The following is a 13,201-nucleotide window of genomic DNA, read 5'->3' on the forward strand; positions in this document are numbered from 1 at the left end:
TGCTCTGGGGATACTGCTCCCAAATTATAACGTTTTCATCCTCAACTGCTCTCTGAATTTCGGTGTCAGAACTCTGGAAATCGTTAATCATTTATAATAATATACACTAGCACATCGGCCTCTATAGACAATCTTTCACAACGAACATTTACTTTATATGAAATGAACAATTCTTCCTATGTAACACTGTCTTGCGTATTCACAAAAAATCTTAAAATCATCAAATAAAGAGGATACAAACGTCAACCGTATATTTTATTTGTCTCTATATCAATGGTAAAGAATTTATAAAGCTATTGTGTTCGTCACTGAATACTTCTCTTGCCGGTAATGTAAATCATTCTTGCTTTCAATTAAGAGCCCAATAAATAAATAGACAATGAAATCGTATACATCAACAAAAGAGGTGTTTCGTATATAACCGGTTCAAAAGAATAAAACAAGTAAGTTTATGAACCACGGCAAAACCACCGCCGTTAAATCACTCGCAATCATATATCTGAATCGCTTTCTCACACGAGACAGAGCCACACGAAATTCAAGATCAACTGGCTAGAGGTGACAAAGGCGGCTTCCAACGAGGATGTAGCCTCCAGCGGTTTTAGGAAGAGATCTTGCCAAAACAAAATTGACTGCCGCGCTGAGCAAGTAGATTTGGATCCTAAGGTAGTTTGCGTTAGGTATTTCCAGGCGGGAGACTGCTTTATGGTAATGAGATGACCTAAGGTCGGGTAGGAGCGGCAAAAGGAGGGTCACCTACTAGGTGGAAGACGAGGGTGCGGGAGAAGGAAGGGGATGAAGATGGAATCCAGCAGCAGAAAGCGTTATTATGACGACGTTCATAAAGATCTCAGAAATGAAATTTATGCGGTGGTGGGATATATGCAAAATATGACTGGTTTTTTTTTTTTCTTATATATATGTTGGGAATACTATGCCACTACTTTTTTCCCCAGGTTTCTGCACCTTGATCTATTTTTTTCGGACACGTCCTTAATCGATAACGGATTCTTCTTTTAGGTTGTTAGGCAAGCGCTACCTTCATTCATGACATGACTTCATGCCAATTTATCGGTTCTCATAAGCAGATAAAATTAAATAAATAAACGTAAGAAATCCATCATATTATGGGCAAATATAACCAGCACTGCTTTTGCCCATTGCACAAAAAATTGGATGAGAGGAAGGGAATATGAATTGCAACATTCCAAGTGAGGAGCGGAAAGAAGAGGTTGCCTGTTCTGCCATACACCGAACTGAGACCTGTCATGACAGACAACACCTACTTATACCCAATTCACTCTGACGCCAGAGAGAATACAGGTTGCTAAATTTAAGTGTTTTAACAAAGAATATCCCCATGCGTAAAATGAAAGAACGGGATTGTAAGCAGCGATGCTGCGGAAAAATGAAAATCATTGACAGCAATGTGCAGTTTGCCATGATTGGAGTTCCATACACCAGATGGCTGCAAGTTCAGTATCAGATATTTTCTATCATATTATAATAGTCTTTACAAGTTCACTATGAAACACAGGAAGATGGAAATAAAAAAAGGTGATAAGCATTATCTTTTGGGCAAAAACATGTATAAGGAGACTGGAACCGCTAACATATATGAACAGGATATTTGAGTTTATCCTAAATCAAAATACAAAATGCTAATTATTACCTACCGCTATAAGGAATACTCAGCTCGTAACGAAAAGAAAAACCTTCCTACATTGCAAGATGAGAAAGAGGAGAACAATATTCAAAAACGATCGATGCTATTAAACTGCAAATGAAGAATACTTCCACCCTTTCGTTTTTTTATAGATATCTTAAATTATTAACTCGAAGTTATGTTAACAATATGCACTGATTATGTGCAAGTGAATATTCTGCAACAACAGTATAATGAAAAGTATAACTTGTTATAAACCAAAATAAAATTAGGATTACAGTTTAAACACGATACAAAATCCGTAAAACTCAATCACTTAAAGTAAAACTCACTGGATAATTGGGAAAAAGTAACTGCAACAAAAGCGTTTTACGCTTTTTCCCCAACAAACTTCCCACATTACTGCTTTCTGCCTCAGTGAGCGACCTGGAATGCTGCATTCAAAATTCAACCAAGAGGAACCTTAGTCAATTAAGTCCTAACATCTGAATTCTACTTAGAGCAAATAAATTACATTCTCAAGACCAGCTATTATAGAATTCTAATAAAGAAAAACAAACTTTTGAGAGTGTAACATATACTACAAACATTGGTATGCTGATTTTTTCCCTTGGAACATTTCTAACAGGATATTAATCAAGTTAGGAATACTAAGGGAAACAATTTTGTTTCAACTATAAATAAATGATGTTATTACTTAAAGCATTCCGCTTGAAAAATACTACAGCAACATATTTCTACCTCCATATGTAAAATTGATTTACCTATCAGAGTACAGAACGTGTTAATATTATCGAATACCTTTAATATCCAAAACCAATTTGCATATTATGTGGTGAGGCAATTGAAGGCGGGTTTACAATTTCCTATATTTGATCGGAGTACTATTAATTGTATTGCTCAAGAACGGGGGTTGCTCATTCTTCTTATTTCCTTGGAAGTAAATGAAAGTTCTGAATATCTAAACACTGGAGTTTATATTTCTAAAATCGATTTTTAAAACAACCTTACAACCTTAAATCCGTATCACTTCACTTCGCCGGATCTAAAGCTATGAAAATCAAATATCTAATTATGGACAGAAAGTGTTTTTAAAAATTTGGGTTTTCACGAGTTCGGTGATTTTCATCAGTTTAATATGATATAAGAGTTATATACACTAAACAACGTCGATTACTGGAATATTGTCCGGTTTTTTGTTTGTTGTTATATTTTCCTTTAAGAAGTGAGCTTTGAGTTAGATATGAAAGAGACAAATAATGTTGAAGTCGCAGAAATGGACTGAGATTTAGAACCTCGAGAAATTTGCGTTGGGTAGATATCTCAGGAAGGAGACCGACCTTATGGCAATACTATAATGGCATCAGCAAGGGTACGAACACCGGCTGAGGGCAGGCTCCCGTTGGAAAGGGGTTGGGAGACTGGACGAGGAAGTGGATGAAGATGGAGAAGGATTTACGCGGTAAAAAGCTTTATAGAGATTTCCTAAATAAAATCTGGGTTGACGTGCTACATGCAATATAAGGAGGACTCATTTTATTACGATCGTCTAAGGAAATGACACATTTTTTTCGATACTTTATTTGTCTTAAGGTTAGTCTTACTTTTGTCCTCTTTTTTTTCTTATTCTCGCTTTCAATATAATTTCAGATAACGCATCCAAATACTTAAATAATTCGACAAGCATCCTTTCCAATGTTGCTCGGATAATATCAAGGAAACTGATTAGATTACCCAATTATAGCTACGTTACCAAAGGCATATATTCATTTACATCAACAGAAAACCTGCTGTTACGCAGCTATGATTCTGAGCAAACCACGAGAAAGAGAAGTTGCACAGTGAAATAAAAGAAGGAACTCGAACGGCCAACTGAAGCTGACAAGTTACAGGAAGAAGCAACTGTCTTCCATCCACCGAATTAGGACCTGTCATTACGTATAACGAACTCACACACCCAATTCACTCACACGTGAAGAAGAAGAAGAAGAAGAAGAAGAAGAAGAAGAAGAAGAGAAGAAGAAGAAGAGAGACTGCGCCGCTCTTAGAGGAATTTTGTCAAGCACAATTTGAGAGACAAAAATTCCAATGCTGTCTTGTAAGAAGAAAATAGTTACTGATAGTTACTAAGCTGTCGAGATTGCCACCTCCTGTCTTCAGGACTAAGGTGAAATTTCGACGGGTGATAAATATGGAAATGGGAAGAACTTATCTTTTTTATATAGGTAAATAATGTGAACACGTAAAATACATCCGCCCATGAATATTATGTAAATAAATAATCGTGCTCTGTACTGTTATGATTTTAAACATAACGTTATTCATTTCGTAGCTCTCTTTATTTGAGACAAGTGAATACCTCATTTACATCTTATAACTACCTAGATTAACATATACAAGTCATATTACCTACTATCGAACTGTTTTTAAGCAATGAACCAAATGATAGCCATCTGAAACACAATATTTTGGGAAATGAAAGAAAATGCAAACATATTTTGAGGGTGTAGTAACTGTGTTTATACGCTAAATAATTCTGGACATTCACCTCTGATCTTTTCTAACTCAGTATAAAAATATGAAATGATAAGTGGATGAGCCATATGAACGCATCGTAAACATGACGTGAATGCACTTAACATCTTAATAACAAAATAACACGTAAGAATTAAACTAAGTATATGGCTCAGGTAAAAGTGAACGTAAGCTATACTGTTTTTACAAAGAAATATATACGAACGACATTGTAAGATCATTTATAAAAATAAGGAACAGGACACTTCCTTTTGAAAATCCTCACAATATTCTATTAAAATTCATATTTTTACAATATCAATTATCGATTACCGGAATGGAAAATGAAAACCATGCATAAAATCATTAGGGTTAGTAAAACTAATAACATGAACACTATCTCAAAATCGGAAATGGCACAATAAGAAAATCACACGTAATGCTATCTCTAAACTGCTCTGGTTTTCCATTACAGAGCTGATATACAAACAAAGTGGAAAATGATAACTTTCGTAAAAAAACGTTTCAATAGGATTGACTTAAATTTATTTCAAATCTGTGAAACAATCAGGAGGCTGTTGAGTCAAGTCCTCAGTGGTATTACAAAATCTTACGTAATCTTATAACTGAATTGTTTACTTTTATCAGTTCTGGCGTCAGTCAATTCAAATCTTTATCTAGAATTTAAAATGTTGCATCAAATAAAGCTGCAGTATCCGCTGGAGGTAAATGTGATTCCTAAAGAAATTTATGTCGGGCACTGCTAGGTAGGAAACCGATTTCACGGCCAAGTAATAACGAAAGGACTGCTACGGGAGGTCCTTTTCAATGTGATATTTCGGGGAAGGAGGAGAGAAGCGGATGAAGATGGAATCAGGCAGCAGAAAGCGTTATGATGACGATCATAAAGATTTCATAAATGACGCTCAGCTCTCTCGGGACAGATGCGAAGACGCAGAGGAACGCCACGATTTTTTCTGAAAGCCTAAAAGGAGAGTTCTGGAATTCGTAGTATACTTTCATTTGCAAGTTTCTTTTTGGCTTTCAGTGAGTTTGCTAATGAACTCTTTTCTCTCTTATTCTATACCGCGATGCATTCCGGTAAAATCTTCTTTATGGTTCATTACGAGAAGCATATTCCTTGACACGCCGTCAATAACTTCATGAAAAATATTCAGATAATACACCTGCATAAAATAGCACATTCTGCACTCTTGTAGATTAAGGGAAGGCGTACTCCTACCCAACGCTGATTATAAATACCAAAAGAACATCCTGCAAGTGGCTGGGGAAAAATGACAACCAGACAGTGACGAAGTTAAACCACCAAGTTGCCACAGCCTAATTCACCGAATCCATCGTTCTCAAGTTACATAATACATATACTACACAATTTTCAGAGAAAAGATAAGAAAGCTGTATTGTCTACCAAGTGAGAATGAAGCATGGAAATCTCGTGCTGAAGATTCTCAAAGGATAACTGGTTCAGATAACTGGTGGCTGGTAAATCGGGGAACAGACAGTGCCACCTTTTTCATTCTCCATTTTTTATAAATAACTGTAAAACTGAGATAGAAAAGAAAAAGGAGATACATTTTTAATCATTTAATTTCTATTTTTTAAGCACTCCAAATCGCGTAATTCACAAGATACAAGGAGCTAGATAACAATCCATGAATTTCTTTCTACCGCCGACGAAATGGTATCTGAACCCTTTCCAAATGAAAACAGCAAATGAGCAGCATATGATTTTCGAATCATAACAAAGGAATATAAACTACAAATCGACAAATGCAACATAAAAAAAAGAATAAATAAACAAACAATTTTCTCGGTTTTAAATTTCCTGTCTGACCTCGCATGGATAAGTCCCCTTCTTTATTCTATATTAATACAATTATCAATTAAGTATTGTAAGCAGTTTACTATGTTATGTTCAACTGCACTTTCCAAGACAAAAAATTTAAAAACTCATCTCTCTTGAAATAAACGGTAATGATGAACTAAATCAGAATTTATCTTGGTACATAATGACAAATCTTAATTCAATATAGCGAATACATAATATCAAGAAGAGAGAAAATTCTTCTAACAAGTGTTTTCAACGGATAACAGTGAGAAAAGCTTTCGTCGAAGGGTACGAACGTGCCGAGATAAAATTTATAAAGGGAAATATTGGCAGTTAGCTTAGAAGGAGTTTGTAGCTGAAGATACGAGAATGTCAAATTTCAGAATCTGTAAAACACAATAGTGAAAACTACGACACTTAAAACGTTTGTAAACACACACAATCACACACACACACACACACACACACTACATAATAAAATGCAGTTTCTTTTTTCAGTTACTGAAAATAAATCTTAACATAACAGTTAACAATATCATAATTGTCTTACATGACGATTCTTTGCTATTCTGTAAATCTGAAACTTAGGTAAATCCGAAATGACCTGTGCGACCAAATTCCATTCAGTTACGGCTGGTGTAATCCAAATTACAGAATCATAAACAGGCTAAAGAAATATTGTATGAAGTGAATATTGCACTGAAACGAGTAGAATAATTTCAAAATTATCTATCTCATCATTCGATTTTTTCCCCCAAATCATAAAGTGAATGAACGGCGTTAAAAAGCAGAAAAATTAGTTTCACTTACTTCCATAAAACAGTTTTCGAATTAGGGTTTATAAATATTTCTGTCATGAGTATTTAGATAACCTCGTGAAATTCACTTAGCAATCAGCGTCTACAAAACGTTTCCGCCATCTTTTAGCCCTTTTGCGTAAACAAAGCAGACTGCCGATATATCTAAAATTCTTTGAGCACAAACCTCATCCACAATGATGTCCCTCTGAAAGTCAGTAATCTAGTGTGTGCATACACTCCAGTTTCATGACGACATAGTTCCTTGTTGGATGAGTCGCTTACGTGCTCGAATACCGATCTCAAGGCCCGGGTTCGATTCACAGCTCTGCTAACGCAAAACCAGAGGAATTTATTTATAGTGATAGAAATTCATTTCTCGAAGTGGCTCGGATCCCACAATAAGCTGTAGGTCCTGTTGCTAAGTAACCAATTGGTTCCTAGCCACGTAAAAATATCTAATCCTTCGGGCCAGCCCTAGGAGAGCTGTTAATCACCTCAGTGGTCTAGTAAAACTAAGATACATTCAACTTTATGACAGGACATAACTAAAGACATTGTTCATTTCCTATTTGGATCAATATAAATGCAATATTCAATTCCAATCGACTCACAGTTAAGACATCAATAAGAATTCGGAAGTTATTGCAAACTCAGATAATATAAATATTCCGTGAGTCTGCTACACAACACCAGAAATAAATATAATGTGAAAGTTTTAGTTCTTTGTGGGTCTTTCGATAACATTTACGCTAGAATTTCTATTTCGATAACATTTACGCTAGAATTTCTATTACCTTTATAGACAACAAGTATTCCCTGCCATACGAATTAACTGTAAGTTTATGATAAGTAATAACGAGACGGAGACTTTGAACTCATATCTGATTTACTGCTTTCAATAAGAAAAATATTTTTTCAGGAAATACTCAGAATTGAAATCTTATTCGAGATGAATGAAAGAAACGGAAATGTGTCGCTTTTTATTACTTATAGTTTTAACAGATGATCTTTCCCACAACTGCGAAAAAAATATACTTTTTCTGTTAAAACGCTTTCATTGATCACTACAAAATTGGATGAAAACAAATACTTCAGTAAAAGTGACGGTTTTAGGTATCAGTATTGGAAAATGACACAGATGCTTTAAAACTAAAGCAATCGCCGCGTTTTGACGAATGCTACACTACAGCGAACACGGAAATTCCCCCTTGATCTCATATCTGCAGCTCTTCATTTCGTGGGTCAAAGACTCTTTTGAAAAAAAAATATATAAAATAATTCCAAAATGAAAGCAGTATTTGTCCTTGACAGTAAAACTTTCACTGACACTAAAGGACGAAGATTTGGACCACAAGGAATCTGTACTGAGTAATATCACGCATGAGACCGATTTTATGGCAACGCGAAGGAGAGGGATCCGGGAGTTTGTGTTACCTTGACCTACACAAAATAATGAAATCTACACACTGACAGGGTGTGTGTAGATGAGTGAGGACCGTGATGTGACCTCTCTCAGACTTGTTCAAAGCTTCACTCTAATTTCCTGCTACATCCTTCTTATTTTACTAAAGTCATAATAATATCCTCGTGATAATCCTTACATGTTTATCGTTTTGTGTATATTGACATATTCATTCTCATAATGCCCTTACTTCCCACAGGATTAAATCAAATGTTTACGGCTGCCCTGGAGCAAGAGCCCGTGCCGAGTCAAGGCTCGCTTAATCAAAACAAAAGAACGAGATTAAGCAATCATACCTTTATGAACAAACATACTCATAATCTTTGAAGAGAAAAATATGGTGTTACTAGGCACTGACATAAACTTATCTAGGGAGGAAAAAAAAACGGCTACAGCGGAGGAGGATAAAAAGCGCGGTAACCAACTATGTGATGCAGTTAAAGGCAGATGCCAGTCTCTGCCATCCTCCGAAGGAGAAGCTGTCATCGTGGATAACGAACTCCGTGCACCCAATTCACTCTGACGCAAAGAAGAAGAAGAAGAAGAAGAAGAAGAAGAAGAAGAAGAAGAAGAGAGGTTGCGCCACTCTGGAATCTTACAGCAGAGAGTCGCTCAGCATGGAAAGAAAGCAAGTAGGAGAATATTTTGCCACCTAAAATTTCATGGGAAGGAAAAATCAAGGCTGACAGAAAAGACAGAGTGGTGATGCAAAAATCTGTGCGGTCTCAAAAACATTTCAGATCGTTTCAAGGCTTAAAGAATAAATAGTGCTTAATACTGTTATTATATAAAAGTCTGCTACAGGAGCAGATCTGTAAATCCAAAACGAGCTATATTCGCGAATACAGCACTTGTTGTTTCATAGGAATATACATTAGATCAGCTTATGAAAACTTGACGTCTCTGGGGGTAAATTAAAAGACAACAAATATTCTTAAAACATTACTAAAATATTTTCATGTACAATCTGTATGACATTACAAAATTGTTTAAATTTAGATATTTTACGTGAAAAACTCTTAGGTTTCCCGGAGGCAGTGTAACGCTTTGCCATTTAAAAGAAAGCCTTCAGCTGCGGACACAATACATTTGCAAGTATTGATGTTGAAGCGTATGAACATGTAGCCCGCATACATCAGGGCTTCAAAGAGACCTGCAGTTCACTGATTCCACTACTCATTACTATGTGAATTACAACATACATGACGTTTCAGATAATAATAATAATAATAATAATAATAATAATAATAATAATAATAATAATAATATAATGAGTGACTATTCTTAAGGTATCTTTTCTATTTATAGAATCGCCTAGGTTAATACCTTTTTCCTGCTCGCTCTCTCTCTCTCTCTCTCTCTCTCTCTCTCTCTCTCTCTCTCTCTCTCTCTCTCTCTCTCAAACACATACACACACAAAAGTAGATGCAAAAATTCTAGCACCACCATAAAAAAGAAGGAAAAAAATATTTCTAAAGAGCTCTTAGAACCCAATGGAGGCGAAATCTCCGCACATATCCTGGTCTAATTCATTGGATTTTCCTTGTGGTAAAAGCAGTCTCAAGAAAGCTTCCAGACATTCTTATATTTTTACTTCGACAATTTTCAGAATTCGTTTTGCACGAAAGTCTCATATTTAGGTTGCGTAAATTTGGAGATTGTAAAGACAGCTGATATTGGTGATTGCTGATTATAGCACAGAGACAAGATTGATTACTTTCTGTACGATGGGTTAAAGGGTATACAAAATTATGGATACGGTCGCCGTAAGATAATTACTCAATACACTTAATTCTTAATCTTCTTTGTCGTCACATTTACCCATTTCTATGGTGACCAGTATGTAGACTCCTGGTATTTTGAACCCAGGTAATTTCACACCGAGTATTTTGACTCCCGTTAAATTGAAATTCGGTTTCTTTAACTCCAGGTAATTTAACCCTAAAAAAATTTAAAAATAACTTGTTTAGGAAGCCAGTTTAAAAAAAATAGCTTAGGGAATTACCTTATTTAGGAAATGGAAACGACATAATTTGATTGCCTAGAAAATTGAATGAACTTAGCTTACATTTTTTTTATTCAAATAATAGAAGTGAAATTATGCAGTTGGATTAGAGCTCCTGGCGATGTAAAGACATTGTTCTATGAGTGTCACTTACCATTCAGAGCAGCCGTTGAGGATAGGAACTCTCTGATGACTTGAATTACATTTACGAGAGGAAGAAAAACAATTGCTGATGAATAAAATTTTATTGGAAGTGAAGAGTTGCAAAGCACGCCTGTTATGTATGCGAGCTTTGCAACTTTTCACGTCTCACTTCCAATAAATTTTTGATCCATCAGAGTTTGTTGCCTTCCTTCCGTAAATATAATTTCAGTCATCTACGAGTTTCTTTTCTCTACAGCTGCTCTGAATGGTACGAGACATGGTTATAAAAATTGTCTGTATATCGACAGGACCCCGTATGCAACTGCTAAATGTTACTCATATATTTAAAACAAATATGTAAACTAAGCCTTCAACTTTCTAAAAATTTGAATTATGCCATCTCCATTTAATAAATAAGGTAATTGCTCCAATCTATTATAAAAAACATGCTTCCTAATTAAACTATCTATTTCTTTTGGGTGGCAAATTACCGGGTGGTTACGAAATCGGATTTCAGTTTACCGGGAGTGAAATGACCGAAGATCAAAGCTGTGGGAGTCAAAATACCTCGAACCATCTCTATATGGGGACGTTGTTTCCTATCAGAAAGTTACAGCCACGAAGGAAAGAGTGAAACGATACGATGCGGAGTACTTCGTCTTGTTACCTTTTGTTTGCTTCGGCCGTGGGCTAGAAAAATGGTACTAATTGAGTCATCCGACTGGCAACTGCACTTTAAAATAAACACAGTGACAGTAAATAAAATATTTTGAAGGAGAAACGATACGTGTGTGCAATGGGATCATTAAAACAAGGAAGAGCGCCTACGGTCCGATGCAATAAGATTTACCGGCGTAAGTAGAGGTGACTTGCTGAATAAAGATTAAATTAAGAAAACAGAAAACCTTTGAAAACAGTTTTTTTTACAGATCGTAATTGGCCTTCCTTGCTAAAATTTTATGTATATGCTCTGCGTTGAACATCAAAACATTTACTTAAAAACCAATGAAACCTTTTACGCCATGCTTATTGTTCCCATACTCATCCCCTCCCAGATTAATAAACTTTCGTCAACTTTTCTTAAAAGTTTCTGCTGCTGTTGAATATTCTAGAGATTACCTCCTCGGAACGAGAGATTTTTTCTCAGGAAACTACAGCGGGATAGAAATCTCATGGCGTCATTGACAATCTCCGTAAGAGCCCTTTTTGGATTGGCATGTGTTAAGAATGGAAAAAAGTTAATAAAATAATTAAATATTTAACAAAATAAGCTTACCTTATCGTTGTACTCCAAATAAACTAATAAATAAACAGTAAGGCTGAATTAATCAATTTTTAAAATTTACTTAATAAGAAATATATCAAAAACTACAGGATCGTCTGGTAAATTTTATAAAAGTCACAGTTTAAAATATATGCTGAAATCGATAGACTTAAATGTTTACTTGTGTTAATCCTAGTACCTGTATGTTCAGAAGAAAAACTATCTTAAAATAAGCAGAGATTTCTTTGGCTAAATCTTTCTAAGGGCAATTTACACACAACTGGTTAACTAGCTACCTCACAAGTTAATATAGGTAAAACAGAATTGGTATAAACAAAAATATGTACATAGCAACAAATTTGCACAAAAAATCCGGTTTGTACATAAATCTACAAAGCCTCTGATACACACAGCTTAGTATTCTTTCAAAATAAGCACGTTTCCATATCTCTACAGAAATACATACACGTTCTACTTATCCTTTAAGCGCTCACATTTAAAGAAATGTCCTGTCATCCCTCAAAAAATTTCAGGGCTTTGCTTGTAATGGTCTAAAAAACGGAATACAAAAAGAGAAACCCTTAATCCTTGTACAGAAAATATCGAGAAGAACAATAACAATTTCCATTAAAGCTACTTTTTAAAGAGGAAAAATTATAACAATAATATTAACAGTAGTAGTAGCAACACCATTGGTATTACTAGTATTGTTATACCTGCCGCTATTATCTTAATGGTACTACTACTACTACTAACATCAGTACTAGTTACATCGTTGTTTACATTGCTATAATCCATTTCTAATATTCTAATCTGTGCAATGAAAGGAATACATAGTCACATTGACAAACGCATGCACACTATGTCTGTGTGTGCGTGCGTGTATGTATGTATGTGTATATATATATATAGTATATATAATATATATATATATATATATATATATATATATATATATATATATATATATAGAGAGAGAGAGAGAGGAGAGAGGAGAGAGAGAGAGAGAGAGAGACCGCCTGCTGCAGAATGAATGCAACAGATTTTTCAACGTGAACCCAACTGAACTGATTCAAACAATGAAGTCCATCAAAAATGGATAAACATTTCATCAATGCAAAAATGAGCACTCTTGAAATATGTCGTCACTTTCACCATATCTCAAATGGTGTGTTTATATCTTCTCATGAGGTGCCTTTGGAATCTCACGCTCTGAAACAAGAAAAGAATCCAGACAAAAAGTACAATGCAGACTATATCTTTAGTCGAGAATCGGCGTCTCGTTTTCCTTTCTTTTGGGCATAAAAAGGTCTTCATATGTTAAGAGCAGATCTTCCCCAAGGGTGTCAGGGAGGGGAGTGGCTTTAGTTGTTGATACATTTACTCTGATTTTGGGGGGCTTCCTTTATAAACATTTTGCTGTTGTTCGTATTATGTTATTGAAGATATCGCAATACATTATCATTACTATTATTCAGAGAAATCTCATAATCACAT

The sequence above is a fragment of the Macrobrachium nipponense genome, chromosome 3, assembly GCF_015104395.2.
Source record: "Macrobrachium nipponense isolate FS-2020 chromosome 3, ASM1510439v2, whole genome shotgun sequence".
Classification (NCBI taxonomy): domain Eukaryota; kingdom Metazoa; phylum Arthropoda; class Malacostraca; order Decapoda; family Palaemonidae; genus Macrobrachium; species Macrobrachium nipponense.